This window comes from Bos taurus, chromosome 2 (assembly GCF_002263795.3).
Source record: "Bos taurus isolate L1 Dominette 01449 registration number 42190680 breed Hereford chromosome 2, ARS-UCD2.0, whole genome shotgun sequence".
Classification (NCBI taxonomy): domain Eukaryota; kingdom Metazoa; phylum Chordata; class Mammalia; order Artiodactyla; family Bovidae; genus Bos; species Bos taurus.
In genome coordinates this window covers 121,340,694-121,360,422 of record NC_037329.1, presented here as the reverse complement: position 1 = coordinate 121,360,422, position 19,729 = coordinate 121,340,694, and the positions used below count along the sequence as shown (strand labels likewise).

Here is a 19,729-nt window from a genome sequence, read left to right as displayed (position 1 = left end):
TTCTAGACAGGAAACACAAAAACGGTGTATAAGTTCGAACCCCAAACAATAAAGTAAATGGCAATGGGATCATACTTATCAGTAATTACCTTAAACGTAAATGGGTTGAATGCCCCAACCAAAAGACAAAGACTGGCTGAATGGATACAAAAACAAGACCCCTACATATGTTGTCTACAAGAGACCCACCTCAAAACAGGGGACACATACAGACTGAAAGTGAAGGGCTGGAAAAAGATTTTCCATGCAAATAGGGACCAAAAGAAAGCAGGAGTAGCAATACTCATATCAGATAAAATAGACTTTAAAACAAAGGCTGTGAAGAGAGACAAAGATGGTCACTACATAATGATCAAAGGATCAATCCAAGAAGAAGATATAACAATTATAAATATATATGCACCCAACACGGGAGCACCACAATATGTAAGACAAATGCTAACAAGTATGAAAGGAGAAATTAACAATAACACAATAATAGTGGGAGACTTTAATACCCCACTCACACCTATGGATAGACCAACTAAACAGAAAATTAACAAGGAAACACAAACTTTAAATGATACAATAGACCAGTTAGACCTAATTGATATCTATAGGACATTTCATCCCAAAACAATGAATTTCACCTTTTTCTCAAGCGCACATGGAACCTTCTCCAGGACAGATCACATCCTGGGCCATAAAGCTAGCCTTGGTAAATTCAAAAAAATAGAAATCATTCCAAGCATCTTTTCTGACCACAATGCAGTAAGATTAGATCTCAATTACAGGAGAAAAACTATTAAAAATTCCAACATATGGAGGCTGAACAACACGCTGCTGAATAACCAACAAATCACAGAAGAAATCAAAAAAGAAATCAAAATTTGCATAGAAACGAATGAAAATGAAAACACAACAACCCAAACCTGTGGGACACGGTAAAAGCAGTCCTAAGGGGAAAGTTCATAGCAATACAGGCACACCTCAAGAAACAAGAAAAAAGTCAAATAAATAACCTAACTCTACACCTAAAGCAACTAGAAAAGGAAGAAATGAAGAACCCCAGGGTTAGTAGAAGGAAAGAAATCTTAAAAATTAGAGCAGAAATAAATGCAAAAGAAACAACAGAGACCATAGCAAAAATCAACAAAACCAAAAGCTGGTTCTTTGAAAGGATAAATAAAATTGACAAACCATTAGCCAGACTCATCAAGAAACAAAGGGAGAAAAATCAAATCAATAAAATTAGAAATGAAAATGGAGAGATCACAACAGACAACACAGAAATACAAAGGATCATAAGAGACTACTATCAACAATTATATGCCAATAAAATGGACAACGTGGAAGAAATGGACAAATTCTTAGAAAAGTACAACTTTCCAAAACTCGACCAGGAAGAAATAGAAAATCTTAACAGACCCATCACAAGCACAGAAATTGAAACTGTAATCAAAAATCTTCTAGCAAACAAAAGCCCAAGTCCAGATGGCTTCACAGCTGAATTCTACCAAAATTTAGAGAAGAGCTAACACCTATCCTACTCAAACTCTTCCAGAAAATTGCAGAGGAAGGTAAACTTCCAAACTCATTCTATGAGGCCACCATCACCCTAATACCAAAACCTGACAAAGATCCCACAAAAAAAGAAAACTACAGGCCAATATCACTGATGAACATAGATGCAAAAATTCTTAACAAAATTCTAGCAATCAGAATCCAACAACACATTAAAAAGATCATACACCATGACCAAGTGGGCTTTATCCCAGGGATGCAAGGATTCTTCAATATCTGCAAATCAATCAATGTAATACACCCCATTAACAAATTGAAAAATAAAAACCATATGATTATCTCAATAGATGCAGAGAAAGCCTTTGACAAAATTCAACACCCATTTATGATAAAAACTCTCCAGAAAGCAGGAATAGAAGGAACATACCTCAACATAATAAAAGCTATATATGACAAACCCACAGCAAACATTATCCTCAATGGTGAAAAATTGAAAGCATTTCCTCTAAAGTCAGGAACAAGACAAGGGTGCCCAAGTTGAATTACTATTCAACATAGTTTTGGAAGTTTTGGCCACAGCAGTCAGAGCAGAAAAAGAAATAAAAGGAATCCAAATTGGAAAAGAAGAAGTAAAACTCTCACTATTTGCAGATGACATGATCCTCTACATAGAAAACCCTAAAGACTCCACCAGAAAATTACTAGGACTAATCAATGACTATAGTAAAGTTGCAGGATATAAAATCAACATACAGAAATCCCTTGCATTCCTATACACTAATAATGAGAAAACAGAAAGAGAAATTAAGGAAACAATTCCATTCACCATTGCAACGGAAAGAATAAAATACTTAGGAATATATCTACCTAAAGAAACTAAAGACCTATATATAGAAAACTATAAAACACTGGTGAAAGAAATCAAAGAGGACACTAATAGATGGAGAAATATACCATGTTCATGGATTGGAAGAATCAATATAGTGAAAATGAGTATACTACCCAAAGCAATCTATAGATTCAATGCAATCCCTATCAAGCTACCAACAGTATTCTTCACAGAGCTAGAACAAATAATTTCACAATTTGTATGGAAATACAAAAAACCTCGAATAGCCAAAGCGATCTTGAGAAAGAAGAATGGAACTGGAGGAATCAACCTACCTGACTTCAGGCTCTACTACAAAGCCACAGTTATCAAGACAGTATGGTACTGGCACAAAGACAGAAATATAGATCAATGGAACAAAATAGAAAGCCCAGAGATAAATCCACGCACGTATGGACACCTTATCTTTGACAAAGGAGGCAAGAATATACAATGGATTAAAGACAATCTCTTTAACAAGTGGTGCTGGGAAAACTGGTCAACCACTTGTAAAAGAATGAAACTAGAACACTTTCTAACACCATACACAAAAATAAACTCAAAATGGATTAAAGACCTAAATGTAAGACCAGAAACTATAAAACTCCTAGAGGAGAACATAGGCAAAACACTCTCTGACATACATCACAGCAGGATCCTCTATGACCCACCTTCCAGAATATTGGAAATAAAAGCAAAAATAAACAAATGGGACCTAATTAACCTTAAAAGCTTCTGCACATCAAAGAAACTATTAGCAAGGTGAAAAGACAGCCTTCAGAATGGGAGAAAATAATAGCAAATGAAGCAACGGACAAACAACTAATCTCAAAAATATACAAGCAACTCCTCCAGCTCAACTCCAGAAAAATAAATGACCCAATCAAAAAATGGGCCAAAGAACTAAATAGACATTTCTCCAAAGAAGACATACAGATGGCTAACAAACACATGAAAAGATGCTCAACATCACTCATTATCAGAGAAATGCAAATCAAGACCACTATGAGGTACCATTTCACACCAGTCAGAATGGCTGTGATCCAAAAGTCTACAAATAATAAATGTTGGAGAGGGTGTGGAGGAAAGGGAACCCTCTTACACTGTTGGTGGGAATGCAAACTAGTACAGCCACTATGGAGAACAGTGTGGAGATTCCTTAAAAAACTGGAAATAGAACTGCCTTAGGATCCAGCAATCCCACTGCTGGGCATACACACTGAGGAAACCAGAAGGGAAAGAGACACGTGTACCCCAGTGTTCATCGCAGCACTGTTTATAATAGCCAGGACATGGAAGCAACCTAGATGTCCATCAGCAGATGAATGGATAAGAAAGCTATGGTACATATACACAATGGAGTATTACTCAGCCATTAAAAAGAATACATTTGAATCAGTTCTAATGAGGTGGATGAAACTGGAGCCTATTATACAGAGTGAAGCAAGCCAGAAGGAAAAACACCAGTACAGTATACTAACGCATATATATGGAATTTAGAAAGATGATAACAATAACCCTGTGTACGAGACAGCAAAAGTGACGCTGATGTATGGAACAGTCTTATGGACTCTGTGGGAGAGGGAGAGGGTGGGAAGATTTGGGACAATGGCATTGAAACATGTAAAATATCATGTATGAAACGAGATGCCAGTCCAGGTTCAATGCACGATACTGGATGCTTGAGGCTAGTGCACTGGGACGAGCCAGAGGGATGGTATGGGGAGGGAGGAGGGAGGAGGGTTCAGGATGGGGAGCACATGTATACCTGTGATGGATTCATTTTGATATTTGGCAAAACTAATACAATTATGTAAAGTTTAAAAATAAAATAAAAATAAAATAAATTACCTTAAGGCATGGGAATGAAGACCTTTTCCTTTATGCTATATCTGCCATCAGAAGTAATAGATCCACGTGCTTTTCTTAATCGTATTGCTGTTCCTCCCCTCCAAGCTGCATTGTGTTGCTCCTTGTTCTTGTCTCACTTTTCTTAGGGACCAAAACTGCCGAAAGGAAAAGACCTTGTCTTTGCACGCCTCGTGGTTCTTGGCATTGTTTGGGGCAACAATTGTTTGTTCTTTGTGAGGTTCTGACACAGTGTTCACTCTTCATAAACATTTTTTCTAATTTATTATTTGGTTTGGTTGTGCTTGGTCTTTGTGGTTGCGAGAGCTTTTCTCAAGTTGTGGCGAGCAGGGGCGACTCTGGTTTCGGTGCATGGGCTTCTCATTGAGGTGGCTTCATTTACTGCAGAACACGGGCTCTAGAGCATGCAGGCTTCGTACTTGTAGCGTGTGGGCTCAGCAGTTGTGGTTCAGGGCTCTAGGGCACAGGCTCAGTAGTTGTGGAGCACAGTCATAGTTGCATGTGGGATCTTCCCAGACCAGGGATCAAACCCATGTCTCTTGCATTGGCAAGTGGATTCTTTCCCACTCAGTCTCCAGGGAGGCCCTTTCATAAACATTTGCAGAATGACAGGGCATCAAATAACTTGCATCTAATATTTTTGCAATATTTCCCTTCATCACCTAACGAAGAAAAGTCCAATAGTAAAAGGGATGTGCCACCTCAACTGGCGTATTTAACAACCTACTTTTTAAAAGAAAACACCTGAGGAAGCTGTGGGCTCAGACCTACAATTCTGAAATCTAAATCACAGGTGAGTCTGAAAGGTTGAGTCAAGTCTTGGGAAACAAATTAAAAATTAAACCCATGGCAATTTGGGCAGAATCAAATAACATGTTAACTTGCCCAATCTCTCTTTCCATAATCCATGAGTTATTTTGAGGCAAAAACAAAACAAACAAAAACACCTCAGGATTGTGTTCACTTACAATATTTGTCAGAAAACTGCCTGTATAAGTAAGAGAGGCAGAGCAATTCCTAGACTCTTCTCAGATGGTTCAGCTAAAAAGTAAAGTAAGCACCAGTGCCAATAATTAGAAATGAGGGGAAAAATTATGCCAAATACTTGGCACCAGATGCAGCAATAAAGTAAGCACCTGCCTTATGCTTCATCTGCTGGCACCCCCTCCCTACTTCATTTAGGCTGCATTCTGGATTTTTTTAGAATAAATGCACCTCATTGCACAAGCACACAAACCTCTTTTTTTCCTTCTTATTTTTCTTTCTTTCTTCTTTTTGGCTGTCATTAACTGGGGCAAACTGGAAGGAAGATCCCAACAAGGACAGGGTAGTAAAGACACTTAAATTTCTAAAATCTAGGCGGCATATGTAACCAGGGCAATCGGCTCTGGTAGGCGAGGACCAATGTGCATTGCTGTACCGATCACACCCTCCCAGGGAGACCCTGTAAATGAAAATGTGGATTCGATTTCTGAAAGCAAGATTTCTATTGGTTTCATTCTGAACCTTAGCTATGGCAACCAAAGCAAGCTGCTCTGCAGAGATTTAGGCTAAAAAAAAAAAAGATGCCATCTAATAGTTCTCTACCATCATCAGCACAGGAGAGCATGCGCATCAAATGACATGTGAACGAGGCGACAGTGCTTTGAAAAGTTGAAAGGATTATGCAAATGTGACATAGGTATTAATATTAAAAAACTTTATTGAAATCCATCAAATAGAAACTAGACAGTAAGTGTATTCATCCCCTGGAAGTGATTTAGCACTTTCAGAGCCCTGAGCGAACATTTCCTTGTTCCCTTTTATCTTGTCTGAAAACGCTGGCTAATGATGCTACATCAGAGGCAACTGAAAGGCTTACATGAGACTAAATGAGATAATGCATGTGAAGCACCTTGTTCCATGCTACTTCCATAAAAGACACTTAATAAACATGAATTGATTTCAAGGGGGAAAATCAAGCACATTATCCTGAGAAGTCTTTGTACTATCAGCCCACCAATAGATGCTTCACATTAAATTACAGGTTTCCGAGACAGAAAAATGGAAAGGTCATCCTCAGCAGTACATAATCAGTGAAGCTGACTGCTTCTCACATGTGGAAAATAGATGTGAAACAAAGACAGCTATCCTTCCATTTGTAGGTTTCAAAGTAGCAATTTCCTTCTTTCTATACTGATTTCTGCTGTTCTGTTTAGGGGGAAATGTTAAACTGCAGTGATTTGTGCTGTTCTGTTCAGGGGGAAATGTTAAACTGCTTTTGAATTCCCTCTAACAAAGCTAGATACCCACAAAGGAGAGATTCTGAGACCGGAATAAGAACAAGAGCTCCAGGAGAACAGAGTCCAAAGTACTTAATCTATTAACTGTTAATTAGTTAATGTTGCCTGACGGAAGAAGAAACCAGAAAGTCGGGTCAGTGTACCAAGGGGCTCTGCTGTCTGCACTGCTTCACATTAATGTAAAGGAGTAAAGGTCAGTTGTCTAGAGCGAGCATCTGTTCATTTTGGATATTGCTACAACAGCAAAACAGACAATTACTGATATCCCTAAGAGATGCTTAGGGAGCGTTGAGAGATGGTGCCTTTCTCTGGGTCCATGCCCACCCCTCTGCATCAAACAGACCTGTGTTTCTGGTGTTACAGCATGCGTGTGGTACAGAGCTTTCAGTTTACACACACTCATACACACAGAGCAACCTTGTCCCTAAGGCATGTCCACAGTACCTGGTGATTGGATGAGCAGGACCAGCATCCGCTTTATACTTTTTCCAGAACCCTTTCCTGAGTCTATTTTCTCTGAAGAGCCTAAAATCTCCAAGTTTGAGTTCAAGGAGATAACACTTGAACAGAACCCCAAGGATGGGGAGGAGGAAGTGGAGATGGACAAACTAGGAAAACAAATAGTATCACTAAAGACAGACTAGGGTTTTGACCCCAGGTTTCTGGCATGTTGAATGCACAGGTCTCAAAAAACAATGGCAAGGGAAAGGTGAATAAAATAGAAATGGGGTCAGGGAAGAGGGTTATGGGTACACACAGGGAGGGGCTGATGGATGGTCAGAACCTGGGGCAGGGGTGTGTCCTTCCTTGGGCGTCACATCTTATCCAACCCATAGTCCTCCACAGGGAAGTCTCCTTCTGTCACAATGAATGGCTTGACAAAGATGCCATACTTAGCCTGCCATTCAAAGTATTATTTCCCATTCTGTAATCATTTTCCTCTAGTGGCTCCTCATGGTGGACACCAATCCAGCAGCCAGCCCTGAAATCTGTGAGTCCAACATACATGATGATTCCCCAGTGAGGGGGCTGCCCAGGCATCTACCCCTCACATTGCTGCCCATTAGCACAGCACCAGCCTGAGCCTTCTCCTCAGTGAGGTACTGGGTAATCTTGGCCTCAAGCAACCATCATTCAGCTGGACATTTCATGAAGCAAACTTCATTCAACTAAGAAATTTCCATGGAATTTATTCAGGAGTAGGGAGCTGGGATGTCATAGAAAGGCAAGGCCATTTTGGGTGGGTCTAAAATTGATGAACATAGGGAAATACAGAGGGGTCAACATTTTTAAAAGCAGCCATTCTTTCTTTGGGATATAAAGATACCCTGGAAAGATGCCATTTGTACCACATTTTAGACTTGGGGCAAGAAATCAGAATTTATCACCACCACTTCTGTGGTCTTGCAGAGCAGCAGTCATGTTCTTGGGATCTACCAAGAATGTATCATACCAAGAACTTATCCAGGTTCTACCACTCACTTGCTATGTGCTATTAGGCAAGTTACTTCACTTGTCAAAAACTCAGTTCATCTGTAAAATGGGAGCAATGAATTGTTACAGAAGAGGCTAGTGTTCACTAAGGCTTGTTTCCTTTCCTTCTTGGTTGGATGCCTAGTGGACATTTCCCAGCCTCCCTTGCAGTTGGGTAGGGCCATCTGACTGAGTTCCGGTTGATGGAATGCGGGCAGAAGTGATACCTTCTACATCCAGGCCTTGACTGTAAGAACCTTCCCATGGGCTCCTCCCCTGTGTACTCTCTCCCTCTCTCTTCACCTGCTGGAGGATACAGAACTCCACGTGCTCACTTCGGCAGCACATATACTAACACTGGAATGATACAGAGAAGATTAGCATGGCCCTGTACAACGGTGGTATGCAAATCCGGGAAACATTCCATATTTTAAAGAACACAATTTGCTTTCTTGAAGACTGTTCTTTCCTTTTTTTCTCATATATAAACTGATTTTTAAACACCCCATCTTGATTGAAATGTGTCTGTCTAAAGAGATCTGCTAAGATTTGCTTTTTAAAAGCTGTCCACTATTTATTTAGGGGAAAAAATGAAGCCTGTAACTGAATTATATGTAAAAATAAAATTTAGACCTGTGGATTGGGAATTATTTTAAAAAATTAGCTATCAATCTGGTTTCAGAAAACAGTGGTTTTTCTCTTAGTATGTCATTGTTGTTCAGTTGCTAGGTTGTGTCCGACTTTTCGTGACTCCATGGACTGCAGCACACCAGGCTTCTTTGTCCTTCCCTATCTCTTGGAGTTTGTTCAAATTCAGGTCCATTGAGTCAGCGATGCTATCTAACCATCTCATCCTCTGCTGCCCCCTTCTCCTTTTGTCGTATCTTAGTATATAAGTAAATAAGATGCAGAGTAAGAATGTAAGCAGTTGTGATTCATTACAAGCAGTTGGAGATAACTAAATCCTAGGGATAATCATCTGCATTCTATTTCAAAGTCTTATTTTATAGTTTGAAAAGCACTTTGCACACAGTTCTCGTATATACAAGTAAACACGCAATTATAGGATGTAGTGTTACTGCTTTGTTTAACAAGAGCCTCATTTAAAATTTAAGATTGACAGCTATGGTATCTGTTTAATGATTTGCTTCTTTTCTGTCTCTTTACTGTAAAACTAAGTTAAAAATAAAAGGTTAATGAGAAAAAAAAAAAAAAAAAAAAGGACTCCAAGGTCCTGGAGAGGATGGGGACAAGAGTAATCAATTTGTCTTTACCTTATTAAGTCACTGAGATTTGGAGATTATTTGTTGTGGCAGTTAGCCTACCCTGACTAATAGGGCAATTGTGAGGATCAAACAAGATAATTTATTTATAAGCACAGTGTCAGGAACACAGTAATGTTTAGCAAGTAACAGCTATTTATTACTGTGTGATATCAGTCCTACTTTAGGTACATAGACTTTTCCTTTCCATCTTTCCAATGGTACTTTTTCCCTTTTATCCAGTGACCAAGGCATCTCTGGATGTCCATTTCTGCTTTTTTTGTCTTTAAGCCTGATCGCAGTGTTAATGGGCTTCTTCTCTCTGGACCTTGCTCTACTAATAGCATTCCCTTATAAAAAAATATGGGGATAAAGGGGATGCTTCTATTGACATGATAATGGTTCTGAAATGAGTCAGAAAGCACAAGGCTGTCCAGTTGGCACCATTCATCACAGCTCCATTTTTGCCTTCCCTGTCTTTCTGTATGAAGGCTACAGGGCTGAGAGTTAAATTTGTTTGAGAACTGACTCGGATGAGCAGCACAATCTGCTCCACTGGAGTAAACATTTCATAAAAACTGCTCCTGTCGAGTTTTCACGAAACTTCCAAATTTCAATTAGAAACTGGAGAATCAGATGGGTGCAAAAGAAAATTTAAGGTAATGAAGAAGAAAGTGTTCATACACTAAAGTTAAAATCAATAACCATATGACTAAGTGGCCATATAATTAATATTATAATTAGCATGAGCTGAGGAGTTCTAGGGGCTCCTCCTGTGATCCCCAAACATTTCTATTGCATGTTGGCAATGCTTGAAAAGCTGTTCATAGCAACCCTTCACAATCACACATCACTTTATGTGATCTCTCTTATCACACAATTCTCTTGCAAGGTAGGTTTATAAATATGGACCTCAAGACCCTGTGAAATCATCTGTACAAGATTACACAGGTGTAAAGGGCAAAGCAAAGACTTATCATGTGTCCTGGCTTCAGGACTCTTTCCACAACACCATGATTGCCTCCACCATGATTAATACTTCATTTCTTTGGATTAAATACATCTCCTAAGAAATTGATCATTCAAATGAAACCTTACCTGAATCTCAGCATATAAATGGAGTTGTTCTGGCTGAAGGGTGTTTATGGGGAGAAGTAGCAGGGAGAGGGAGAGTTTAGAGAAGTCCATGATAAGCCTAAGAACTACAGTCCAAAATCCACTAGGTTAAAGCTCTATCACCTATTTCAAAACAATTGGTCTTGGAAGAATCTCTTGCTATCAATCATACTTTGTAATCTATCAGACACTTCCTACCATCTGAAACAAAGAGCTGGAATAATAAATTCAGATTAAAGGGCTTTATCAGTCAGTTATGACAAGGTGGGAAGGTGAGAAGGAGTAAATAAAAGGTGAAAACCAACCTGACATTTGGCTTCAGGTTTGTTCTGCCCACTGAGGGAATCATATTCCTCTGTAACCAACAGATTAGTGTGCTTCTTGAACCTTTGTGCTTTAAAACTGCTAATATGGAAACAGATAAAACCTATAAATAAAAAAGCAAATTACAATCCAAGAAGGCCTTGTATACCTTAAAGTATGATCTTTATATTCTAGAAATACTAGAATTCTTTGGACTTGTCAAAGTATACTCTTCAATAAGTCAAAAATATGACTCTTAAACATAGAATGAACACATGTTGGAGATTTATTAAATTCATTAGTGAAGGGTAGTAAAACTGATTCCAAAGAGAATTAGAGGAATTGCAATTACATAGCATTGAGGAAAGACTGTTGACATAAGATGGTTGGATTAGACACAAAATTGCTTGCCCTACAAGCAATAGAACCATAACTTGAGGATTATTATTTCTACCTTTCAGAATTCATTTATATCTCTACTGGGTACAAGTTTATAGGTTCTGATGTAACTTCAAAGTGGCCTTTGCTATGCTATGCTAAGTCACTTCAGTCGTGTCCGACTCTGTGCGACTCCATAGACGGCAGCCCACCAGGCTCCCCCGTCCTTGGGATTCTCCAGGCAAGAACACTGGAGTGGGTTGAAAGTGGCCTTTGGCCAATAGTAAACAGAAACTCAAGCAAAGGTCCACTCTTCAGCCTAGATCATTCAATAATTCTTGGTAGTCCTGGTAGAGTGTTTCATTCTGACACTGAGAAGACAGACTGCCCTCTCTTTGCCTTCTTTGCAAGTTTTGAGTCCTAGTGGCTCAAGCTGGGCTCAAGTAGGTCAAGTAGGGGTGGGAAGAATTAGGAGATGGGGATTGACACATATACACTATTGATACTATGTGTAAAATGATAGTATCTATAGGGCTTCCTGGGTAGCTCAAATGGTAAAGAATCTGCGGGCCATGCAGGAGATCCTGGTTCAATCCCTGGGTTGGGAAGATCCCCTGGAGAAATGCATGGCAACCCACTCCAGTATTCTTGCCTGGAGAATGCCATGGATGAGGAGCCTGGTGGGCTACAGTCAGTGGGGTCACAAAGAGTCGATATGACTGAGTGACTAACACACACACATGAAATAGATGCCTAATAAGAACCTAGGTATGGTACAAGGAACTCTATTCAATGTACTGTGATGACTTGAATGGGAAGGAAGCCCCAAATGGAGGGGATATATGTGTATGTGTGGCTGATTCATTTTGCTGTATAGTAGAAACTAACATAACAGTGTAAAGCAACTATACTCCAATAAAAATTAATTAATTAAAAAAAACCAAAACAGTTCTGTCATTCCCTTCTTGTTTTCTGGGGTCAAATTCCAACCTTTTTGGGTCATCACTTCTACTGAAACAAATGAGTATAATACAGGCCACGAGTCACAGGCAGCAATGTAAAGCTCTTAGTTCTTCCAGAATGAGAGCATAAAGCCAAGTAAAACTGAGCCTTTCAAAAGGGATAAGACAAAACCAGCAAGTCTGAAATCCAACATCATGAAGTTTAAGTCTCCAGCATGAGCAGTTGAGTTACATGCTTTTTCTCTTAATTTCAGAATCATAAAGCAAAACAAACAAAAAAAAGCAGTCAATAGTCTCCTTGAAAGAATGAAGGAGTGTCTCTTTTAAGAAAAAAACAACTACTGATAAGTATTTGGGGAATAATTCAGGCATAAAGTAGAAGAAGAAGGAAGAAGAATAATCATATTTTCAACTTTACATTCTAATAAACAAGGCCCTCTCTGGGCAACACTTCTCAGACTCACTGCCTTCCGGCCCAATTATATTCACCTTGCTTGAAATATAGAATTAGGCTTGTTTCATGTCCTAACATCCTTTTTTTTTAAAGCCAGTAGGAAGGGTGCCCTACCATGGTTTTGTATGCACTTTGGTTGTTTGGTTCTGAAAAATTCAAATATATCTCCAGAGAACATGCTACATAGTTAAAATCATACTTTATCAAAAATCTTCTGGGATCATTTGCTTCTGTATACTTTTTTTAAAATTGAGAAATAATTGACATAAAGTTGTCTGGTTTCAAGTGTATAACATGATTCCATATTTGTATATACTGCAAAATGATCACCACAAGAAGCCTAGTTAACATCTGTCACTATACATAGTTACAAAAATGTTTTTCCTGTGATAAGAACTTACAAGATCTACTCTCTTAGAACCTTCCAAATGCACAACACAGTGTTATTAACTATAGTTGGTACAGTCAATAAAGTATGCATCTGCATATTTCATATTTAAACTTTGCCCTATGCATTTTGGTTAATCGCAGTATGGTATCTACCATACACAAAATGAGAAAAACAAAGGCTTTCCAAGCCTTGATTTTTACAAAGTGTTTCTCCTTTCTGATGACAGGAATTAGGAAGTTATAGAATGTTAGTGCTATAAGGATGGAGAAACTGAGGACCGAGGAAATGAAATGCCTTGTCCGAGGCCAAGCAGCCTCTCCAGAGTTCTTAAATCTGTCAGTTTGTTCTGGATTCTGTGTGAAGAGCATTCAGCTTCCCTGAGTTAATGGATTATTGATTAATGTTCAGAAAAATGCACAAAGAAGTTTTTTATGTTCCCCACTCTGAGAACTTCTTTTATTCTTCCTCAGTGGGAACGCTCCAAGCATTCTGGCCTGGACAATTCTTCCTTGTGTGTGTGGTGGAGGTCCCAAGAGTTTCAGGATGTTAGCATTTTCAGTCCAACAACTGCAGCCAGGGTGAGAGCAGAAGTGCCCTTCTCCATTTCCAAACACTTCCTAAGACGGCAGTACTGTCTTTAGTCGATATCCACTGTCGTATTCTGAGACCAAAACAATGAAAAGTCTGCCCTCTTTACCCTGCTCTCCCCAGTGTCTCCTGTAATATTTTTCTCACTAAATACTTATTCCTTTCTTCTTTTCAGGTTTTCTGAGCATCTATGAGTAACTGTGAGTGATATTATCCATTCGCCAGCTGCAGGCATATGGTGCAACATAAATCAGCAGGCAACTAAGCGCTAGGTTCCTCAGGGCACCCAAATAGGGCTTCCCAGATGGCCCAGTGTAAAGAATATGCCTGCCAATCCACGAGATGCAGGAGATGCAGGTTTGATCCTTGGGTCAGGAAGCTCCCCTGGCAATCCACTCCAGTATTCTTACCAGGGAAATCCCATGGACAGAGGAGCCTGGTAGGCTACAGCCCATGTGGTCACAAAGAATCGGACATGACTGAGCAACTGAGCAGACATGCAGGGCACCCAAACAGCTATTATCTACTCATGTTTGGATGTTCAAGAACCTACTCAACACTCTCCTTGCCTTTCCAATAATTTAGCCTCCGGTAGGATTTCTGGCAGAGGCAGTTGACATAGACGGGACCCTTAAAGATCATCATACCCAACAGCTTCCTTTGAAAACAAGATGTCAAGAGCTGTGCCCAAGGACACACAACTCACCCATGACAGACCAGATCTTAGCCCATTTTTCTTCCTTCCATGCCCCAGAGACAAACTTTCCATATGCCACAGCTCTTCCAAGGATCAATCCCGGTTACACACCCAGGCTAGCACAAAGGCTCAACACACATCACCCCACTGGGATTCTGTATTTACGCAGCTCTCGCCTGTAATGGTGTGAATAAGATCATCTTTGTTTGCAGAAACCACTCTGAAGGAAGGAGACAGTGCTGTGGAGTGATTAAGAGCATGGAATGCTTCAGGTTAGAGTCTAAGATTAACCTCTTAATCTTGGAGGTTGGCTGCCTAGCCTCTGTGCCTTAGGTAACTCATTGACAAACTGGGAGTCAATAATAGCCAAACTATGTATGTTATGATTAAATGGAGTAATGGTTCAAAAGTGCCTACAACAGTGACTGGCACATTATAAATGTGTTAAGTCGTCATCAATGTTAATCATCATCATCATCATCACCTTCATCATCAATTACACCCTTTTGCCTCCCCTGAAAATTTAACCAGGGAAAGAAAGCATGGCTGGTTCAATTTCTTCCACCAGCATGAGCCAGAAGGGGCTCTTCCTTTGGGGACATAAGCGATGGTCTCCAATCCATGGCTAATTCTGTTTCTACTAAAAACTGAAGACAATTATGAAAATATGTAAATTCAGTATACTTAACTTTGGGAATAGAAATTGAGCAAAATAAAGTCTTGTTTTGTTTTTTTAAGAAGTAAAGTACCAGTCCACAGTTCTCTTTTCTCTTTCATAGGGCCATTTTAGCTGCTTTTCCTATTGAATGATTATTCAACCAAGGGAATAAAAAAATAAATCGTGGGTCCTGCCTTCAAGGAGGTTTTCATGAGCAGTATACTTTGCTGCCTTCATCCTGTTTACTTAGGTTTCACTCTGTGATGGGCTTGAAATCTTGGTAAACTAGGTAGTGCCTGGGCTGAAATTCCACTGGGTTCACTGACCCTCCTTCTCTCTTCCTTGCAGACCACCACTCCTAATGGGGTGGTTACCCAGCAGCCTCCATGCTGCTCCCAGTTCTCTTAGAGCCCAGTCAGTTGCTTCCTATTGAGGAGTGGCTACAAAGGGATATTAAGTATGTCTTTTTATTTTCTTTATTCTGATAGTTTGACATCCGGGCCCTTGTTGACTTTGGAGAGACTGCAGGAGATAGGAAAGAGATAGGAGATTGGAGATCTCCTCCCAGGGATAGCCAATTCCTAGAGATAGTAAATGACTCACCTGTGAACAAATCTTTCACATGCAAACCAACCAACGCAGAGTCAATATTTCCAACAACCTCTGCTGGGCTCTCACCTCCCGGACCACTAATCAACTCAGGGACAGGTACCAGATTATTAGAGAGAGCTCTGATGCCCCAAAGCCCACTGAGGTTATTCAAACTAGTGCAGTAAAGCTCTTGTCCACATATTTCTTCACTTCCTCTGCCTCCTGACCAACCCTAGTGCCTCCCCATCCGGCTCCTCTGCATGGTGTGCCATGCCTCCTGTTTTATACATCAGGAAACTGAGATCACAACTTCCTTTGTGATGGTCATTTCCATGTCTGAATATCTTTTTCTTTTACTCGGAGAATAATTGCTTTACAAAGTTGTGTTGTTTTCTGCTGTACAACAACTTGAATCAGTCCTAGTTTTATATATATATATATATATATATATATATATATATCCTTCCATCTTGAGCCTGCCTCCGCCTTCCATGTGCCTGCATTTCTTACCACACCTAATTAAAACAAATTTTGGGTACCCTTACAACAAAGGGAAAGAAAACAGAGGAGGAAGAATCAGAGACAAGAGCCAGCTGGGGAGGGAGCGTAGAATTCAATTCAGTAAATAAGATCACAACCTCTAATACTCATCTCAAATGCTTTCATTGACAGAATTTCACCCAGCCTTTGACAAAAGCCTGTGAGGTCAGCATTATTAATCTCGTTTTACACACAAAAAATTGAGACCCAGAGAAGTTAAGTGATTTGACCAAGACCCACAGCCAGGAGTGGCAATATTGGGATTGGAACTAAGATCTATCAGATTCCACAATCCTATGGCAGCCTCCCAAATAAACAGAGAGAGAATAAGAAGGGACTGTGGCTGTCTGTGATCTTTTAAAAATTTTTAAAAAATATTTATTTGGCTGTGCCAGGTTTTAGTTGTGGCTTGCAGAATCTTTGTTGCAGCATGTGGGATCGAGTTCCCTGACCAGGGATCCAATCCAGGAGCCCTGCCTTGGGAGCACAGAGTCTTAGTAAGTCACTCAGCCATGGCTGACTCTTCTCAACCCCGTGGACTGTAGCTCTTCAAGCTCCTCTGTCCACGGGATTCTCCAGGCAAGAATACTGGAGTGGGTTGCCATGTCCCACTCCAGGGGATCTTCCTGACCCAGAGATTGAACCTGGGTCTCTTATGTCTCCTGCAACGGCAGGCGGATTCTTTATCACTAGTGCCACCTGGGAAGTTCCTTAGTCAGTGGACCATCAGGGAAGTTCCTGTCTGCAATCCTGTAATCCAAGTATTCATTCCATTTGCTTCTAGCTCGTGGGTTTACAGAACTCTCTGAAGACGGAGACTTTGTCTTGTGTTACCTTGTCTTCCCCACTGCTTGGTGCACAGTGGTGTATTCCCAAGTATAAGTTTAACTAAGGAATGAAGAGAAATCAAAAGTGGGCAGATAAATAACTCCAAGCCCCCTAGGAGCCCACTGACTTCCCCTCCCTTGTACTTGGCTCTGATACACCAAGGAAACGTTGGCATCTTGAATTGATAAAGGAAGTGAGATGCTTCCTACACAAGAAACTGAAGCTTATGTCAGTCAGTTCAGTCGCTCAGTCGTGTCTGACTCTTTGCGACCCCGTGAATCGCAGCACGCCAGGCCTCCCTGTCCAACACCAACTCCCGGAGTTCACTCAGACTCACGTCCATCAAGTCAGTGACGCCATCCAGCCATCTCATCCTCTGTTGTCCCCTTCTCCTCCTGCTCCCAATCCCTCCCAGCAGCAGAGTCTTTTCCAATGAGTCAACTCTTTGCATGAGGTGGCCAAAGTACCGGAGTTTCAGCTTTAGCATCATTCCCTCCAAAGAAATCCCAGGGCTGATCTCCTTCAGAATGGACTGGTTGGATCTCCTTGCAGTCCAAGGGACTCTCAAGAGTCTTCTCCAACACCCCACTTCAAAAGCATCAATTCTTCGGTGCTCAGCTTTCTTCACAGTCCAACTCTCACATCCATACATGACCACAGGAAAAACCATAGGCTTGACTAGACGGACCCTTGTTGGCAAAGTAATGTCTCTGCTTTTGAATATGCTATCTAGGTTGGTCATAACTTTCCTTCCAAGGAGTAAGCGTCTTTTAATTTCATGGCTGCAGTCACCATCTGCAGTGATCTTGGAGCCCCAAAAAATAAAGTCTGACACTGTTTCCACTGTTTCCCCATCTATTTGCCATGAAGTGATGGGACCAAATGCCATGATTTTTGTTTTCTGAATGTTGAGCTTTAAGCCAACTTTTTCACTCTCCACTTTCACTTTCATCAAGAGGCTCTTTAGTTTCTCTTCACCTTCTGCCATAAGGGTGGTGTCATCTGCATATCTGAGGTTATTGATATTTCTCCCGGCAATCTTGATTCCAGCTTGTGTTTCTTCCAGTCCAGCGTTTCTCATGATGTACTCTGCATAAAAGTTAAATAAGCAGGGTGACAATATACAGCCTTGACATACTCCTTTTCCTATTTGGAACCAGTCTGTTGTTCCATGTCCAGTTCTAACTGTTGTTTCCTGACCTGCATACAGATTTCTCAAGAGGCAGGTCAGGTGGTCTGGTATTCCCATCTCTTTCAGAATTTCCCACAGTTTATTGTGATCCACACAGTCAGTCAGAACAATTTTAAAAGAAGTGGTAAAAGAAAACCTTTCTGTAGTCTTGAAGAGCTTCAGGCCAGAAAAGCTCTCCTGCTCTGGCTTGCATCTGGCCTGTCTTTTCTTAACTCTGCTTAAGTAGCGCACTTCTGGGATTGAGAAGTTGCGGCTAAGTTTCTCAGAATGCCTAAGTGTCTACCTACTCTTCATTACAGATGGCTGGGCCTAAGATTAACTACTAGTTTCCTTTGTTTTACCAAATAGATGTGATCTACCATCACATCTATATTTAGCTGTAATATGCAGTCTATTTTTCCATTGACCTCTATCCTAAAATTGGAGATGCATTCCTGTGCTAAAAACAGCACATTTTATTTGCAATCAATGGCAGGTAGTAACTCTTCTCTGTTATCACCTTTCGAAACTGAGCTACTCACAGTTTTTCTGAATAGGTTGGGCCTACTGTGGGCTTAAAAGCTTAAATTTGGGAATCAGACAAATATGGGTTGAGTCCCAATTAATAGTAGCTATATGACTTTCATCTCCTTATCTGTAAAATGGGGTGATAATAATACTTACCATACAAACTTGTTGAGAAGAAGCAATATATTATTCAAATACATAATTATATAATACAATATTGTTATTTATATATTATGTAATGTATATTATATGTACAATATATATTATAAATATATAATATTGTTAGTGAACACTAATATAGGGGAAAGGCTTTATCTATATGCCTGGCACATAATCAGTATTCAATATGTGGCAGCTAGAGTTAACACCTTTGGGAAACCTCTCACATTGTTGGTGGGAAGGTAAATTGGTGTGGCACTACAAAGGTTCCTCAAAAAATTAAAGATAGAGTTGCCATATGATCCTGCAGTCCCTCTCCTGAGCATATATCCAGAGAAAACTGTAATTTGGAAAGATACACGCATCCCAGTGGTCATAGTGGCATCATTCACAGCAGCCAAGACATGGAAACAACCTAAATGTCCACCGACAGAGAAATGGATAAAGGAGATGTGGTTCACACATACGATGGAATATTACTCAGTCATAAGAGAATGGATGAAATTATGCCATTTATAGCAACATGGATGGACCTAGAGATTATCGTACTAAGTGAAGTAATTCAGGAAGAGAAAAGCAAATACCATTTGATATCACTTACATATGGAGTCTAAAGTATGGCATAAATGAATTTATGAAAGAGAAACATACTTATAGACCTAGAGAACAGATTCGTGGTTGCCAGTGGGGAAGGGGCTTGGGGGAAATGGATGGATTGGGAGTTTAGGATTAGCAGATCCAAACCATTACATATAGGATGGATAAACGACAAGGTCCTTCTGTAGAGCAGAGGGAACTCTATTCAATGTCTTATGGTAACATATAATGGCAAAGAATCTGAAAAGGAATATATATATATATATATATATATATATATTTATATACGTGGTAACTGAATCACTTTGTTTTATACCTGAAACTAACACAATATTGTAAATTAACTATACTTCCATAAAATACAGTTTCTCTCTTGGCTGGGCATTGTGAACGTTTGCTGTCTGGGCACGAGGACAGCATTATTGGCTTCTGGTCAAAATTCCCTTCTTAGCCACCCTCTTCCTCAGCTGGATAGTATATTCCTTCTTTCTCTCCAGCTCCTGTTTCTCCT

The 19,729-nt window shown here is 40.1% G+C and overlaps 1 non-coding gene and 1 pseudogene across 1 annotated transcript; both read left to right on the top strand.

Annotated features, from left to right (window-relative positions):
• The window catches only part of LOC112442276 (alpha-taxilin-like), a 48,666-nt pseudogene that overhangs the window by 16,674 nt on the left and 12,263 nt on the right, over nt 1-19,729 (top strand).
• Nucleotides 8,323-8,428, top strand: LOC112443606 (U6 spliceosomal RNA). Its single transcript, XR_003032010.1, has one exon. It is a non-coding gene; the product is annotated as a U6 spliceosomal RNA (small nuclear RNA).